The sequence below is a fragment of the Schistocerca serialis genome, chromosome 7 (genome assembly GCF_023864345.2).
Source record: "Schistocerca serialis cubense isolate TAMUIC-IGC-003099 chromosome 7, iqSchSeri2.2, whole genome shotgun sequence".
Classification (NCBI taxonomy): Eukaryota; Metazoa; Arthropoda; class Insecta; order Orthoptera; family Acrididae; genus Schistocerca; species Schistocerca serialis.
In genome coordinates this window covers 545,731,850-545,746,894 of record NC_064644.1, presented here as the reverse complement: position 1 = coordinate 545,746,894, position 15,045 = coordinate 545,731,850, and positions in this window count along the sequence as shown.

Here is a 15,045-nt window from a genome sequence, read left to right as displayed (position 1 = left end):
AAATCAGCATGGGTTTCGAAAAAGACGATCGTGTGAAACCCAGCTCGCGCTATTCGTCCACCAGACTCCGAGGGCCATAGACACGGGTTCCCAGGTAGATGCCGTGTTTCTTGACTTCCGAAAGGCGTTTGATACAGTTCTCCGCAGTCGTTTAATGAACCAAGTAAGAGCATATGGACTATCAGACCAATTGCATGTTTGGATTGAAGAGTTCCTAGATAACGGAACGCAACATGTCATTCTCAATGGAGAGAAGTCTTCCGAAGCAAAAGTGATTTCAGGTGTGCCGCAGGGGAGTGTCGTAGGACCGTTGCTATTCACAATATATATAAAGGACCTTGTGGATAACATCGGAAGTTCACTGAGGCTTTTTGCGGATGATGCTGTAGTACATCGAGAGGTTGTACCAATGGAAAATTGTACTGAAATGCAGGAGGATTTACAACGTATTGACGCATGTTGCGGGAATGGCAACTGAATCTCAATGTAGACAAGTGTAAGGTGCTGCGAATACATAGAAAGAAAAATCCTTTACCATATAGCTACAATATAGCAGGTCAGCAACTGAAAGCAGTTAATTCCATAAATTATCTGGGAGTAGGTATGAGGAGTGATTTAAAATGGAAGACCAAATAAAATTAATCGTCAGTAAAGCAGATGCCAGACTGAGATTCATTGGAAGAATCCTAAGGAAATGCAATCCAAAAACAAAGGAAGTAGGTTACAGTACACTTGTTCGCCCACTGCTTGAATACTGCTCAGCAGTGTGGAATCCGTACCAGATAGGGTTGATAGAAGAGCTAGAGAAGATCCAACGGAGAGCAGCGTGCTTCGTTACAGGATCATTTAGTAATCGTGAAAGCGTTACGGAGATGACAGACAAACTCCAGTGGAATACTCTGCAAGAGAGACGCTCAGTAGGTCGGTACGGGCTTTTGTTGAAGTTTCGAGAACATACCTTCACCGAGGAGTCAAGCAGTATATTCTACGTATATCTCGCGAAGAGACCATGAGGATAAAATCAGAGAGATTAGAGCCCGCACAGGCATACCGACAATCTTTCTTTCCACGAACAATACGAGACTGGAATAGAAGGGAGAACCAATAGAGGTAGCCAAAGTTGCCTCCGCTACACACCGTCAGGTGGCTTGCGGGGTATGGATGTAGATGTAGAAATACAATTGAACGTGATCGCACCCCTTTGGAGTACACTGCGTATACGGCCGAATGTTTCGGGTCCAATCAAAATAATTGCATGAAATTTGAACGTCATCCGAAGCAGCAAAAGGTGCATATGCTTTTTCAACTCTCCTGTTTTGGGCACTCCTGTCGTGTGATCATTGTGGGTTGGGGGGGGGGGGGGGTCACGGGAGCTGCAGCATTGACACAAGCGTGAATAAAATGCCAAGGTTTCCTTCTTATATGGACATTCCACCCCCTTCCTCCACCCCTCTCTCCCTTCCCGCTGCAGTTCGGCATAACCTACGGTGTCATCCGCACATATTTGATGGGTACTTAAAAAAATTTCCTGTGAGGAGATTGCCAGTCATTGATTCCTAGATGCCAGCTGGACAGGTATCCCTTTCGACACCCGCTTATTTCTCATGCGGCCGGCAGCAAATATAGCGTGGCGCCAGTCAGCTCCCGACTGTAGAAATGGTTGCCTGTCACACTGGCGTCTGGGAATTAATGGTTGTCTATCTGCGTTCAGGTACATTTCTAAAGTGCCCAGGAACGCTGTGCGGGCGGCCCCGATAGTGTTGTCGAACTGAGTGCACTTAGATGGACCCTTTACTGTTTTATTCACGCATGTGTCACTGTCGCAACCGCCTGTGATCACGACACAGGAGCGTTGAAAAACCATAGGGACCTTTCGCTGCTTCGGATGACGTCAAATTTCGTCCAATGGTTTTCAGTGGTTCTTACTTGTTCCACCCTGTACACCATAGCACGGTGCGTTGAGCAGATCTCTGGTGAACTTTGGTGCCAAAGTGTCATTATTAACCTCGTATGAACTTCTTTTCTTTTTTTTTAGCCCGTGACGACACCTTGATGTCTGAAGCATCGCCGAGGCCGAGCGTGACGTCACAGGGCGCCACGCTTTCGCGTCATAGCAGAGGAAGGTTGAAGGCACCTTTGAGTCGAATGTCAACCTTCTGCGTCGCAATGGGAGACAATTGCGACGCTTCGAAGAAGTGACACTTGTGTTGCGCATTCTAGGTTAGAAAAGTCCGCCTGCGAATTCTATTACTTTTTTTTCGCACTGCTACAGCGTATGTATTATCTAATATCAACTAAATTACAAAATTGTTCTGTTTGATACATTTTCGCCAGAAGGAGATGACAGACGTTTGGTGCGGTGTGTTTAGGAAATAAGCTGCTATTTTTAGGTGCCAATCTCTTATTAATACGAGACTCTGTACGGAATACAGTTGTTTGTGGAGTGATGTTTTTGTAGGGGACTCAACTTCCACTGTGTAGCAAACCACTGTTGCCTCTGCTAAGACGACTTTCATGAATCTGAATCGCCTTTAGGTTTGTGTGATTTACCCATTATAAATACATATTTGTGTGATTCATATCAGTATATACCTGTATGGTTTACACAATTCTTACCTAATTGTTTCAACCACTTATGGGTAATGTCTACACGTATGTTTTCACTTCTTCATTTTTTTTCTCTGTCGTCGGTGTTCCTCTAGGCTCTGACTCACTGTTGCTCGCGCAGCTTCAGGGGCTCATATGTCAGATACTAGCGTAATTAATGTCATCTACACTCCTGGAAATGGAAAAAAGAACACATTGACACCGGTGTGTCAGACCCACCATACTTGCTCCGGACACTGCGAGAGGGCTGTACAAGCAATGATCACACGCACGGCACAGCGGACACACCAGGAACCGCGGTGTTGGCCGTCGAATGGCGCTAGCTGCGCAGCATTTGTGCGCCGCCGCCGTCAGTGTCAGCCAGTTTGCCGTGGCATACGGAGCTCCATCGCAGTCTTTAACACTGGTAGCATGCCGCGACAGCGTGGACGTGAACCGTATGTGCAGTTGACGGACTTTGAGCGAGGGCGTATAGTGGGCATGCGGGAGGCCGGGTGGACGTACCGCCGAATTGCTCAACACGTGGGGCGTGAGGTCTCCACAGTACATCAATGTTGTCGCCAGTGGTCGGCGGAAGGTACACGTGCCCGTCGACCTGGGACCGGACCGCAGCGACGCACGGATGCACGCCAAGACCGTAGGATCCTACGCAGTGCCGTAGGGGACCGCACCGCCACTTCCCAGCAAATTAGGGACACTGTTGCTCCTGAGGTATCGGCGAGGACCATTCGCAACCGTCTCCATGAAGCTGGGCTACGGTCCCGCACACCGTTAGGCCGTCTTCCGCTCACGCCCCAACATCGTGCAGCCCGCCTCCAGTGGTGTCGCGACAGGCGTGAGTGGAGGGACGAATGGAGACGTGTCGTCTTCAGCGATGAGAGTCGCTTCTGCCTTGGTGCCAATGATGGTCGTATGCGTGTTTGGCGCCGTGCAGGTGAGCGCCACAATCAGGACTGCATACGACCGAGGCACACAGGGCCAACACCCGGCATCATGGTGTGGGGAACGATCTCCTACACTGGCCGTACACCACTGGTGATCGTCGAGGGGACACTGAATAGTGCACGGTACATCCAAACCGTCATCGAACCCATCGTTCTACCATTCCTAGACCGGCAAGGGAACTTGCTGTTCCAACAGGACAATGCACGTCCGCATGTATCCCGTGCCACCCAACGTGCTCTAGAAGGTGTAAGTCAACTACCCTGGCCAGCAAGATCTCCGGATCTGTCCCCCATTGAGCATGTTTGGGACTGGATGAAGCGTCGTCTCACGCGGTCTGCACGTCCAGCACGAACGCTGGTCCAACTGAGGCGCCAGGTGGAAATGGCATGGCAAGCCGTTCCACAGGACTACATCCAGCATCTCTACGATCGTCTCCATGGGAGAATAGCAGCCTGCATTGCTGCGAAAGGTGGATATACACTGTATTAGTGCCGACGTTGTGCATGCTCTGTTGCCTGTGCCTATGTGCCTGTGGTTCTGTCAGTGTGATCATGTGATGTATCTGACCCCAGGAATGTGTCAATAAAGTTTCCCCTTCCTGGGACAATGAATTCACGGTGTTCTTATTTCAATTTCCAGGAGTGTATTTCGCGTCACCGTCTACAACAGCAAGGTGTCGTTTAGATATCTCGGCGTCCCAATAACTTAGTAACCATGCTGTTATTTATTCAATCTTCACAGGTAATGATTACCTTAATCAGCAATCGCCTACCGCCCATAGGCGCGATATAACGACAAAATAAAAAAGAAATAAGATTGCCTTCAAGTTTGTTTGATTTATCATGCAATCGAAACTTTTCGGAATTTTTGATGTACTTAATTGGATGGCCTAATATTTTAATTCCTCGGGATAAGTTGTCATAATTACTTCATTTAGACCGTTGCAGTTTCAAATCCTAGGCCTGGTTCAATATATTGCTGTTCGTATAAGAACAACTCGCATGTTAACATTCCTTAATATTGGGTATGAGGTTTCTATATACAGTACAATTAAATGAATTTAGCTATTGCGCGGTATTTGAAACTGTTAGAATTGTGAAGTGTGCTTCACGTGCTTCAGGTCATTCAGAGTCTGACAAAATTATTGTGAATGGGATTCAGGTCCAAAAGAACTGAGGCATTCCTTCCAAACTGAAGTTAGCCAAGGAATGGGTCCGAATGAGGGAGAGGGTGAGGGAGAAGAAGGAAGAGAGAGAGAGAGGAGGAGGAAAATGAGAGTTAGAAGGAGAGGGAGAGAGTCAAAGATAGAGAGAAGAGAGAGATTGTGAGAAAGATAGAGCTGCCTTATGCAACCAAGAATATAACAGGACAGCTCTTATGATAAGAACAAAGACAGTTTACTTTATAGACGCTGTTCAATTGAGTTATTGCAGGACCACAAGCAAGCTCACTGTAGTGTTCAAGACCGAAGGTAATCACACCCTATGATTGATTGTACCAAGTAGCCAAGTACAACGGAACTTTATTTGAGTCTAATAAATAAAATACAGTAACAGTTTCTTGGAACGTGATTTCGCGCTACCCGATTCAGTCTAATAATTAACCATAGAAGCACTGGAATGTCCTAACAGGTAATCACTGACGTTGCGTAACCTCCGACGTTGCTCTGGAATGTCCTAACAGGTAGTCAGTGACGTTGCACAGGAATGCTGGTATGTGGACGAAGTCCATGTTCATACTGACCCGTGAGCCGGTGCTCTCGGAGACAAGTCGGTGCCGAAGACCCACAAAACAGTTAGACGCAGTGGGATACGATTGATGGACCACTAGGTGCGGAAGGCACAGAGCACAGAGCGTAGAGCATGCTCTGCTTAATACACTACTGGCCATTAAAATTCCTATACCAAGAAGAAATGCAGATGATAAACGGGTATTCATTGGACAAATATATTATACTAGAACTGAAATGTGATTACATTTTCACGCAATTTTGGTGCATAGATCCTGAGAAATCAGTACCCAGAACAATCACCTCTGGCCGTAATAACGGCCTTGAACGCCTGGGCATTGAGTCAAACAGAGCTTGGCCAGGGCAGCAGTCGAACATTTTCTGTATCCAGAAAGGCACGTACAGGACCTGCAACATGCAGTCGTGCATTATCCTGCTGAAATGTAGGGTTTTGCAGGGATCGAATGAAGAGGAGGGCCACGGGTCGTAACACATCTGAAATGTAACGTCCACTGTTCAAAGTGCCGTCAATACGAACAATAGGTGATGTGTAACCAATGGCACCCCGTACCATCACGCCAGGTGATACGACAGTATGGCGATAACGAATACACGCTTCCTACGTGCGTTCACCGCAATGTCGCCAAACACGTATGCGACCATCATGATGCTGTAAACAGAACCTGGATTCATCCGAAAAAATGACGTTTTGCCATTCGTGCACCCAGGTTCGTCGTTGAGTACACCATCGCAGGCGCTCCTGTCTGTAATGCAGCGTCAAGGGTAACCGCAGCCATGGTCTCCGAGCTGATAGTCCGTGATGCTGCATACGTCGTCGAACTGTTCCTGCAGATGGTTGTTGTCTTGTAAACGTCCCCATCTGTTGACTCAGGGATCGAGACGTGGCTGCACGATCTGTTACAGCCATGCGGATAAGATGCCTGTCATCTCGACTGCTAGTGATACGAGACCGTTGGGATCCAGCACGGCGTTCCGTATTACCCTTCTGAACCCATCGATTCCATATTCTGCTAACAGTCATTGGATCTCGACCAACGCGAGCAGCAATGTCGCGATACGACAAACCGCAATCGCGATAGGCTACAATCCTACCTTTATCAAAGTCGGAAACGTGATGGAACGCATTTCTCCTCCTTACACGAGGCATCACAACAACGTTTCACCAGGCAACGCCGGTCAACTGCTGCCTGTGTATGAGAAATCGGTTGGAAACGTTTCTCATGTCAGCACGTTGTAGGTGTCGCCACCGGCGCCAACCTTGAGTGAATGCTCTGAAAAGCTAATCATTTGCACATCACAGCATCTTCTTCCTGTCGGTTAAATTTCGCGTCTGTAGCACGTCATCTTCGTGGTGTAGCAATTTTAATGGCCAGTAGTGTAATTCCGATTGACCGATCACTAGGCACAGCCAGCGTAGAGTCAGGAGGACAAAGTGCAGTTAACGAAACAACTCTGATTTAGGAACCGATAGGTCGGCGTAAACTGATTGCGGCTATCTAAGTACTCTTCCGGCGGAATGACATCCACAGAGGCACGTGACTCGCGGAAGCGAGGTAGTTACCCCGACAGCAGCACTGTTTGCGGCGATGCTTATTTCTCTGATGGCGATAATTGTGCCGCACGGTACCGTTGCAGTTACTGGACGTTCACTCATAATTATAAACAACCTGGTGTATTTGTGGGCTGCTGAGGATTGTTTCCGTTTGAGGTGCAGAAGACGTATCGTTAGCGGCCCGGACTGGCAGCAAACCATGATACACAAGTGTATGGTTGTTGGCTGTGTTAACAGGGCATACAGCACTCACCGAACCAAGTGGTCATATTATCCTCCAATACTGACATAAGTTATAGCAGTGACGTGGTGTATATGTGCCACTCAGTCATAGGAAATTAGGCAGAATGGCAGGAGATATCGCGTTTGGTCGTACCTGTGTACACATACGATTTTTTGTGGTATCAAGGTTGACTTGCAGCCACTCGGAGTCATGTAAGAGGGTGGTCATAAAAATATCGTAATAGACGGAGGCATTGGACGACTGTGAGGCCTTGGCAATGACAACAGGTGTCAATGTAGGTCGATCTCAACCAGTTTGAGCGCGAACATTGCTGAGAGAACGGCATGCAGTAGACATTTGAAGATGGGTACCTCACAAGAGGTCATACCTGACAGCAGCATATAAAACTGCAAGTCCTGAATGGACGAAACATCACAGAAACTGGATAGTAGCCGGTTTGAAGCATGTAGTGTGGTCTCAAAACGTGATTTCTGCTCTTTTGAATGATGCAAGGCGAATAGTGTGCCAACGGCTCAATGAGATGTTTGTGTAACAACAATCAATTAAGACAATATTACATCATAAATTAGGTACATTAATATCTACTGTAAGCTATCAGTTGAAGGTTTCACATTTATTTGTAATTTTCCGCGAAAAAGAAAACATTCCATAGGCGCGAGTTTTGGAGTAGGTTTTGTTTATATTATCGTATATTGTAAGTTATGTGATTATTTCAGTGAAATGCAGTTTGTGTTGTTAGTGTATTCTTACACGCTATCCGTTTGATTCTCTAGTAAATACCCAAAGTGAAAAGTTCGGAAATAAGTGAAAAGTTCACATCGTGTAGGCTCAGTTCTTTGTTTACTTTTGTTTCGTCACGTAGACAATCAGATTTAATAGCTTCTGTTTCACTGGAAATTTTGAATATTAATTCAGTAGTCTAGGAAGCTATTATTGTTTAATTTAGACTAAAGATACAGTTTGTTTGCCATGAGTGAGAAGTGCATGATTTGCCATAGGCGTGTTAGTTCCAGGGCGTGCTGTGAGGCTTGTTGCAGTCTCTTTCATCTGGATGACTGTAGCGGCGGTGATGATTGCGAAAATAAGCAAGGCAGAATTTGTTGCAGAGATCAGAGATAGGAAGAGAGTGGAACAGGAGCAGAAGATTGCTGCCCTTCGGGTGAAACTAGATAAGGTAAAAGAAGACTTGGAAAGGTTACAAGGGGAGAAGGGAAAAGAAAGGTGGGAAGTGACAACAAGTTATAGAAGTGGAAAAGGTTTGATCTGATGTAACAGTTGAAAACTGATGAGCCACAAATAGATGTAGGAGTAGAGCAGGATACAATAAACTTTCAAAAAATGTTTGGGAAGTAAGAAGTCATAAAAAGTAGTGAAGAAGAAGGAAGTTTTTTGTTAGATAGTTGAATAGTAGAGGTATTGGCCAACTGTTGCAGAATGGACTAGGGTCAGGTCACCAGGTTACAAGGTTTTTTGAACCTAGTGCATGTCTGGATCAGGTGACAGATAATGTAGATTCAATTTGCAAAGGCTTCACAAAGGAAGACACCATGATAACAGTGGGTGAGACAGACAACAGCATTCACAGCGACCGTAATTATTCAATTAAGGGTGACCCGATAAAGATAGCTTCAGCAACGAGACAAAATAGTGTTGGGATTACATCTATTCTTAGGCGCCGTGACCGGCCTCATTTACGAGGGACGTTTGAAAAGTCCGTGCAAAGTCCGAGAGATGGCTCCACCGGCGCGTATCGAGGTCATGCTTAGTTATTAGCATCTTTGGATAGAACGCACACCAAGTTTCAGCTATATTCGTCTATTTCTTTGTGTTTGGCTTCCGTGTGAATCAAGGAAGTCAAGTGATTGTCAAAAAATGGACTAAAAAGAATTTCTTGTGGTGATTAAACATTACTTATTAAAGGCAAAACGCCTCAGGAGACTAAAGAGAAGGTGGATAAACATTACGGTGACTTTGCACCTTCGATTAGAACAGTTTATAAGTGGATTCAAAATTTTCGGAGTGGCAATACGGGCACAAGTGATGCTGAACGTTCTGGATGCCCTGTGGAGGTAACGACTCCAGAAATCATTGATAAAATCCATGATATGGTGCTGGATGACAGAAGAGTTAAGGTGCTTGAGATTCTAGTGCTGTGGGCATCTCGAATGAACAAGTACATAATATTTTGCATAAACATTTGGACATGAGAAAGCTATCCGCAAAATGGGTTCCGCGATTGCACACGCTTGACCAAAAACGGAATCGTGTGAAGTGTTGCAAGGTGGTTTGTAACTGTTCAGGAAGAATCCGCAGGACATTAAGCGTCGTTTCGTCACTGTGGATGAAACATGGATACATTACTATACTCCTGAGACCAAACAACAATCTAAACAATGGGTTACCAAGGGAGAATCTGCACCAAAAAAGGCGAAGACCATTCTTTCGGCCGGAAAGGTTATGGCGACTGTCTTTTGGGATTTGCAAGGGATAATCCTCATCTACCATCCGGAAAAGGGTAAAACTATTACAGGTGCATGTTATTCATCGTTATTGGACCGTTTGAAAACCCAGCTGCAAGAAAAACGCCACCGATTGGACCGCAAAATGTCCTTTTCAATCACAACAATACACCGGCACACACCTCAGCAGTTGGGGTAGCAAAATTAGTGGAAATAGGATCCCAACTCGTTTCACATTCCTCCTATTCTCGAGACTTGGCTCCCTCGGACTACAGTTTGTTCCCCAATTTGAAGAAATGGTTGGCGGGACAAAGATTTTATTCAAACGAGGAGGTGATTGCAGCAACTAACAGCTATTTTGCAGACTCGGACAATTCCTATTATTCGGAAGGGATCAACAAATTAGAACAGCGTTGGACGAAGTGTATAAGTCTAAAAGGAGACTATATCAAAAAATAAAAAAGATTTACCCCAAACACGTAAGTAGTTTTTATTTTTGCACGGACTTTTCAAACGCTCCTCGTAAACTCTTCTGTTAGGAGAGTTAATTTAGAGGTGGAACTGCTGCTTGGGTCAGGTATAGTATCTCATATATGTGTGGAGATAAATATCTGACGAATGGCGAATAATTTAAGGGGAGCATCACTATCACAAGTGGTAAAGTACCAAGTGTCACAAGTGACAGAACAGCAGTTTGTTTAGGGACGGGAGGGCAGAAGCAAAAGATGTTCAGAGACAGGCTGAAAGTGACATTCACATTGATAAAAGTGACAGCCAGAAAGCAAATTTTAATGTACACAATTCATGCAGACAGCCTCTGATTGAAACTGGAGATATTCTAAAACTGATAGAAAAATTGTGTTCATCCAGTTGCAATTCAGCCAGTGCACAAAATCAGTTATCTTTATCGCATCAGAATATCCAAGGACTACGGAATAAAGTTAATGAGTTACTTTTTTATGTTGAAGAATTACAGTTGAGCAAACCAGTTGATACATCCTGCCTCTCGGATCATGACGTGACCACTGGTGTAGCTATGTTAAATGTTGCAGGATTCAAGTTAGGTTCTTACTTCTGTAGATAAAATATGGACAAAGGAGGATTTGCAACATTTGTCAGCAACTGTTTTGATTTCAAGAATACATTTTGCTTAGAGCAGCACTTAGAAACTTGTGCAGCAGAAGTGGTATTTCATAATATGTCCTTCATAATAGCAATTCCATACAGAGCACCTTCAGGCAACTTAAACCTCTTAATAAAAATCTGGAACTCTGTTGTCCCATCTCACAGTAAACAAACAAGGAAATTGTGGTTTCTGGTGGTTTTAATGTGAATTTATTGAAAATCTCTGTCAGTGAACACTGCTGTCATTCAATTTGATTTCTACTGTGAACTTCGCAACTAGAGTATGTAAGTGCTCTGAGACTGCTATTGATAATACCTTTGTTGACAAATATAGAAAAAAGTCATATCACTAAACCAGTAGTAAATGGGCTGCCTGATCATGACATACGGCATCTTGTGTTAAGTGTTGAAACTTGTCAAGATAAAAAATTTATTAAATCTGAGTACAGTAGAGTAATAGACAAAAATTGAAAATTTTAGGAGGCTGCTAAAAGACATGAACTGGATAGATGTTTACAGTTCTTCTGACTCAGACGGAAAATACAAAGCATTCATTAATAAAGTTGTTTCCTCTTTTGAAAACTGTTTTGCCGTAATGGTAACTCAAATCAAACATAAGTCTAAAAGTAAAAAATTATTTACACAAGGAAAAAGATATCATGTGGGATAAAAAGAAGCTTGCATCCACCTTCTAGGAACAGCTCTGATGTTAGCATTTTTAATGTATTACAAAGACTACTGCAAAATATTGAAGCAAGTAATCCAGAAATCTAAGCAGCTTTATTGTGGGAAAAATATAATTACATCAGTCAACAAAATAAAAACTATATGCGGTATAGTGAAGACAGAGATAGGTGGGGCCAAAAAGGAAGAGAAACAGATAGCTCAAAAATAAATGAGGCAATGATAACAAGTGCATGTAGTGTAGCGAACCTCCTAAATAAGTACTTTGTTTCTGTTACTGACAGCTTGGGATTATCAGGTTCGGCAAACAGTGCAATGGAGTATCTGAGACCAGTCTTTGCAAATAACTTCAGTAAAATGGCAATGACACGTCTCCCAAAGAAGTAGCATCCATCATAAAAGCCTTAACGTTTAAGTATTCTGATCGTTATGATAACATATCAACGAAGATAATCAATGAGTTCTCATGCGAGTTGAGCTCTATCTTAAGTTATTTGTGTAATCAATCTCTTACCAATGCAACATTTCCAGATGGGCTGAAATATGCTGAAGTTAAGCCTCTTTACAAGAAGGGGGATAAAGAGATAATGTCAAACTATCGACCAATGTCACTTTTGCCAGCTTTTTCAAAAATATGTGAAAAGGTTGTGTTCAAGCGCCTTCTTAAGCGTCTGACTCCAAATAATATATTCTCCAGGTAGCAGTTTGCGTTTTCTAAGGAGTTATGATATAGAGGAAGCTATTTACACGCACAGTGACAACGTACTTGATTCATTAGATAATAAATTAGAGGCTCCTGGCATTTTCTGTGACCTGTCAAAAACCTTTCACTGTGTAAATTATGGCATTCACTTAAGTAAATTAGAATATTATGATGTCACCGGCAGTGCTGCAAAATGGTTGGAGTCTTATGAAACTAAGAAGAAACAAAGGGGGTCGTTGTGAAATACGTGTGCAGTAAACAGTCAGTCTTCATCTGATTGGGAATAAATTACACATGGTGTTCCTCAAAGTTCCATCTTGGGTCCTTTGCTTTTTCTTGTGTGCATTAATGACCTCTAGCCTGTTATATTACCAGATGCTAAGGTTGTTTTGTTTGCGGGAGACACAAACACTGCAATAAGTAGCAATTCAAGTACAGATTTAGAAAAGACTGCTAATCAAATTTTTACTTACATTAATAAATGGTTTAAAACTAATCCACTGTCATTAAACTTTGAAAAGACCCACTATATACAGTTCATAACCTGTACGAGGTTTCCTTCCAGCATGTGTATAACGTATGAAGACATGCAGATCGAAGAGGTTGACAGTGTTAAATTTCTGGGATAACAACATGATAATTAATCCATTTGGGAAGGACATCCCACAGAACTGCTGAAGCGCCTAAACATGTATGTATCTGTAGTGAGAATGATGTGAAATATAGGCGATATAAATATAAAAGAACTTGCCTATTTTCTTACTTTCATTCCATTATGCCATACGGGATCATATTCTGGGGTAACTCGTCAAACCGAGAAAAAATTTTTAGAGTGCAAAATCGTGCAAGAAGACTCATCTGTGGTGTAAATTCAAGAACATCACGAAGAAACCTGTTCAAGGAAACTTGTGTTATGACCACTGTTTCTCAGTATATTTATTCCTTAATGAAATTCGTTGCAAGTAATATATATCTATATCCAACCAATAGCTCAATACATATTGTCAATACTAGGAATAAACATAATTTACTAAAGACCTAAAATCACTTACCTTGGTCCAAAAAGATGTCCAATATTCAGGAACACACATTTTCAATAAATTGCCAGCAAACATTAAAAACGTGTTTACAGATAAAGGACGGTTTAAACATAGTGTGAAAGATTTTTTGACAGGCAACTCCTTCTACTCTTTGATGAATACCTTAACAGGGACTGCTCGACCAGCTAAGTAAAAATGACTATTAGATTTCAGTTTTGACAGCACTGGGTCACAAGTCAAGATTACGTATTTTATGATAGGTTTATTAACAGTACATAACTACGTTTCATTCTTGCAGTTGTATTAATTCTGTAAATATTAGCAGTTTCAGTTTACTGCAATGTATTCACCTATTTTGACTATCTCCTGACAAATTTACAGGGTGGTGAGCATTATATTCAAACGTTTTATGTTTTTTATATAATACTTTCTGACTTGTTCGACACCCATGAAAATCATCTCATTTCTGGGTCTATGGAATGAAAACTTAATCTAATCTAATCTAATCCGCTGTGCGTAAAAGGTGTATCTTACGCTAAATGTGGTTTTGTGATATTTTATGGGTGTTTTTCGTACTAATATTTGGGCCCACTCATTTAGGTTACATGAATATGAACCAGTATGTTTACTTTAACGTTCTCGTTGACCAATTGCTGGTGTTTACAATTTGAGGATGACAACAAGCATGTTCATATGACTGCAGGCATATATTCTTGCTTTCTACGTCTACGTGATTACTCTGCTATTCACAATTAAGTGTCTGGAAAAGGGTTCAACCAACCACCTTCAAGCTGTCTCTCTACCGTTACACACTCTAACGGCATGCTGGAAAAACGACCACTTAAATTTTTCTGTGCGAGCCCTGATTTCTCTTATTTTATCGTGATGATCATTTCTCCCTATGTAGGTGGGTGCCAACAGAATGTTTCCGCAGTAGGAGGAGAAAACTGGTGATTGAAATTTTATGAGAAGATCCCGTCGCAACCAGAAACGGCTTCGTTTTAATGATTGTCTCTCCAATTCACGTATCATGTCTGTGGCAATATCTCCCATATTTCCCGATAGTACAAAACGAGCCGCCCTTCTTTGAACTTTTTCGGTGTCATCCGTCAGTCCCACCTGATGCGGACCCCACACCACACACCAGTACTCCAGAAGAGGGTGGACAAGTGTGGTGTAAGCAGTCTCGTTAGTAGATCTGTTGCACCTTCTAAGTCTTCCGTCAATGAATCGCAGTCTTTCGTTTCCTGTACCCACAACATTATCTATGTGATCGTTCCAATGTAGGTTACTAGTAATTGGAACCCCTAAGTATTTAGTTGAATTTACAGCCTTCAGATTTGTGTGACTTATCGTGTAATCGAAATTTAGTGGAATTCTTTTAGTGCTCATGTGAATAGCTTCACACTTTTCTTTTATGCAGGGTTAATTGCCACTTTTTGCACCATACAGATATCTTATCAAAATCATTTTACAATTCGTTTTGGTCATCTGTTGACTTTACAAGAAGGTAAATGACAGCATCATCCGCAAACAATCTAAGAGGGCTACTCAGATTGTCTCCTACCTCGTTAATATTGATCAGGAACAATAGAGGGCCATGACACTTACTTGGAGAACGCCAGATATTACTTCTGTTTTATTCTATAACTTTCCGTCTATTGCTACGAACTGTGTCCTTTCTGACAGGAAATCACGAATCCAGTCGCACAACTGAGGCGATATTCCATAGGCACGTACTTTGGTTAGAAGACGCTTGTGAGGAACGGTGTCGAAAGTCTTCTGGAAATCTAAAAGAATGGAAACAATTACACACCCCCTGTCGATAGCACTCATTACTTCGTGAGTGTAAAGAGCCTGTTGTGTTTCACAAGAACGATATTTTCTGAATCCGTGCTGACTATTTGTCAATAAATCGTTTGCTTCGAGGTGCTAC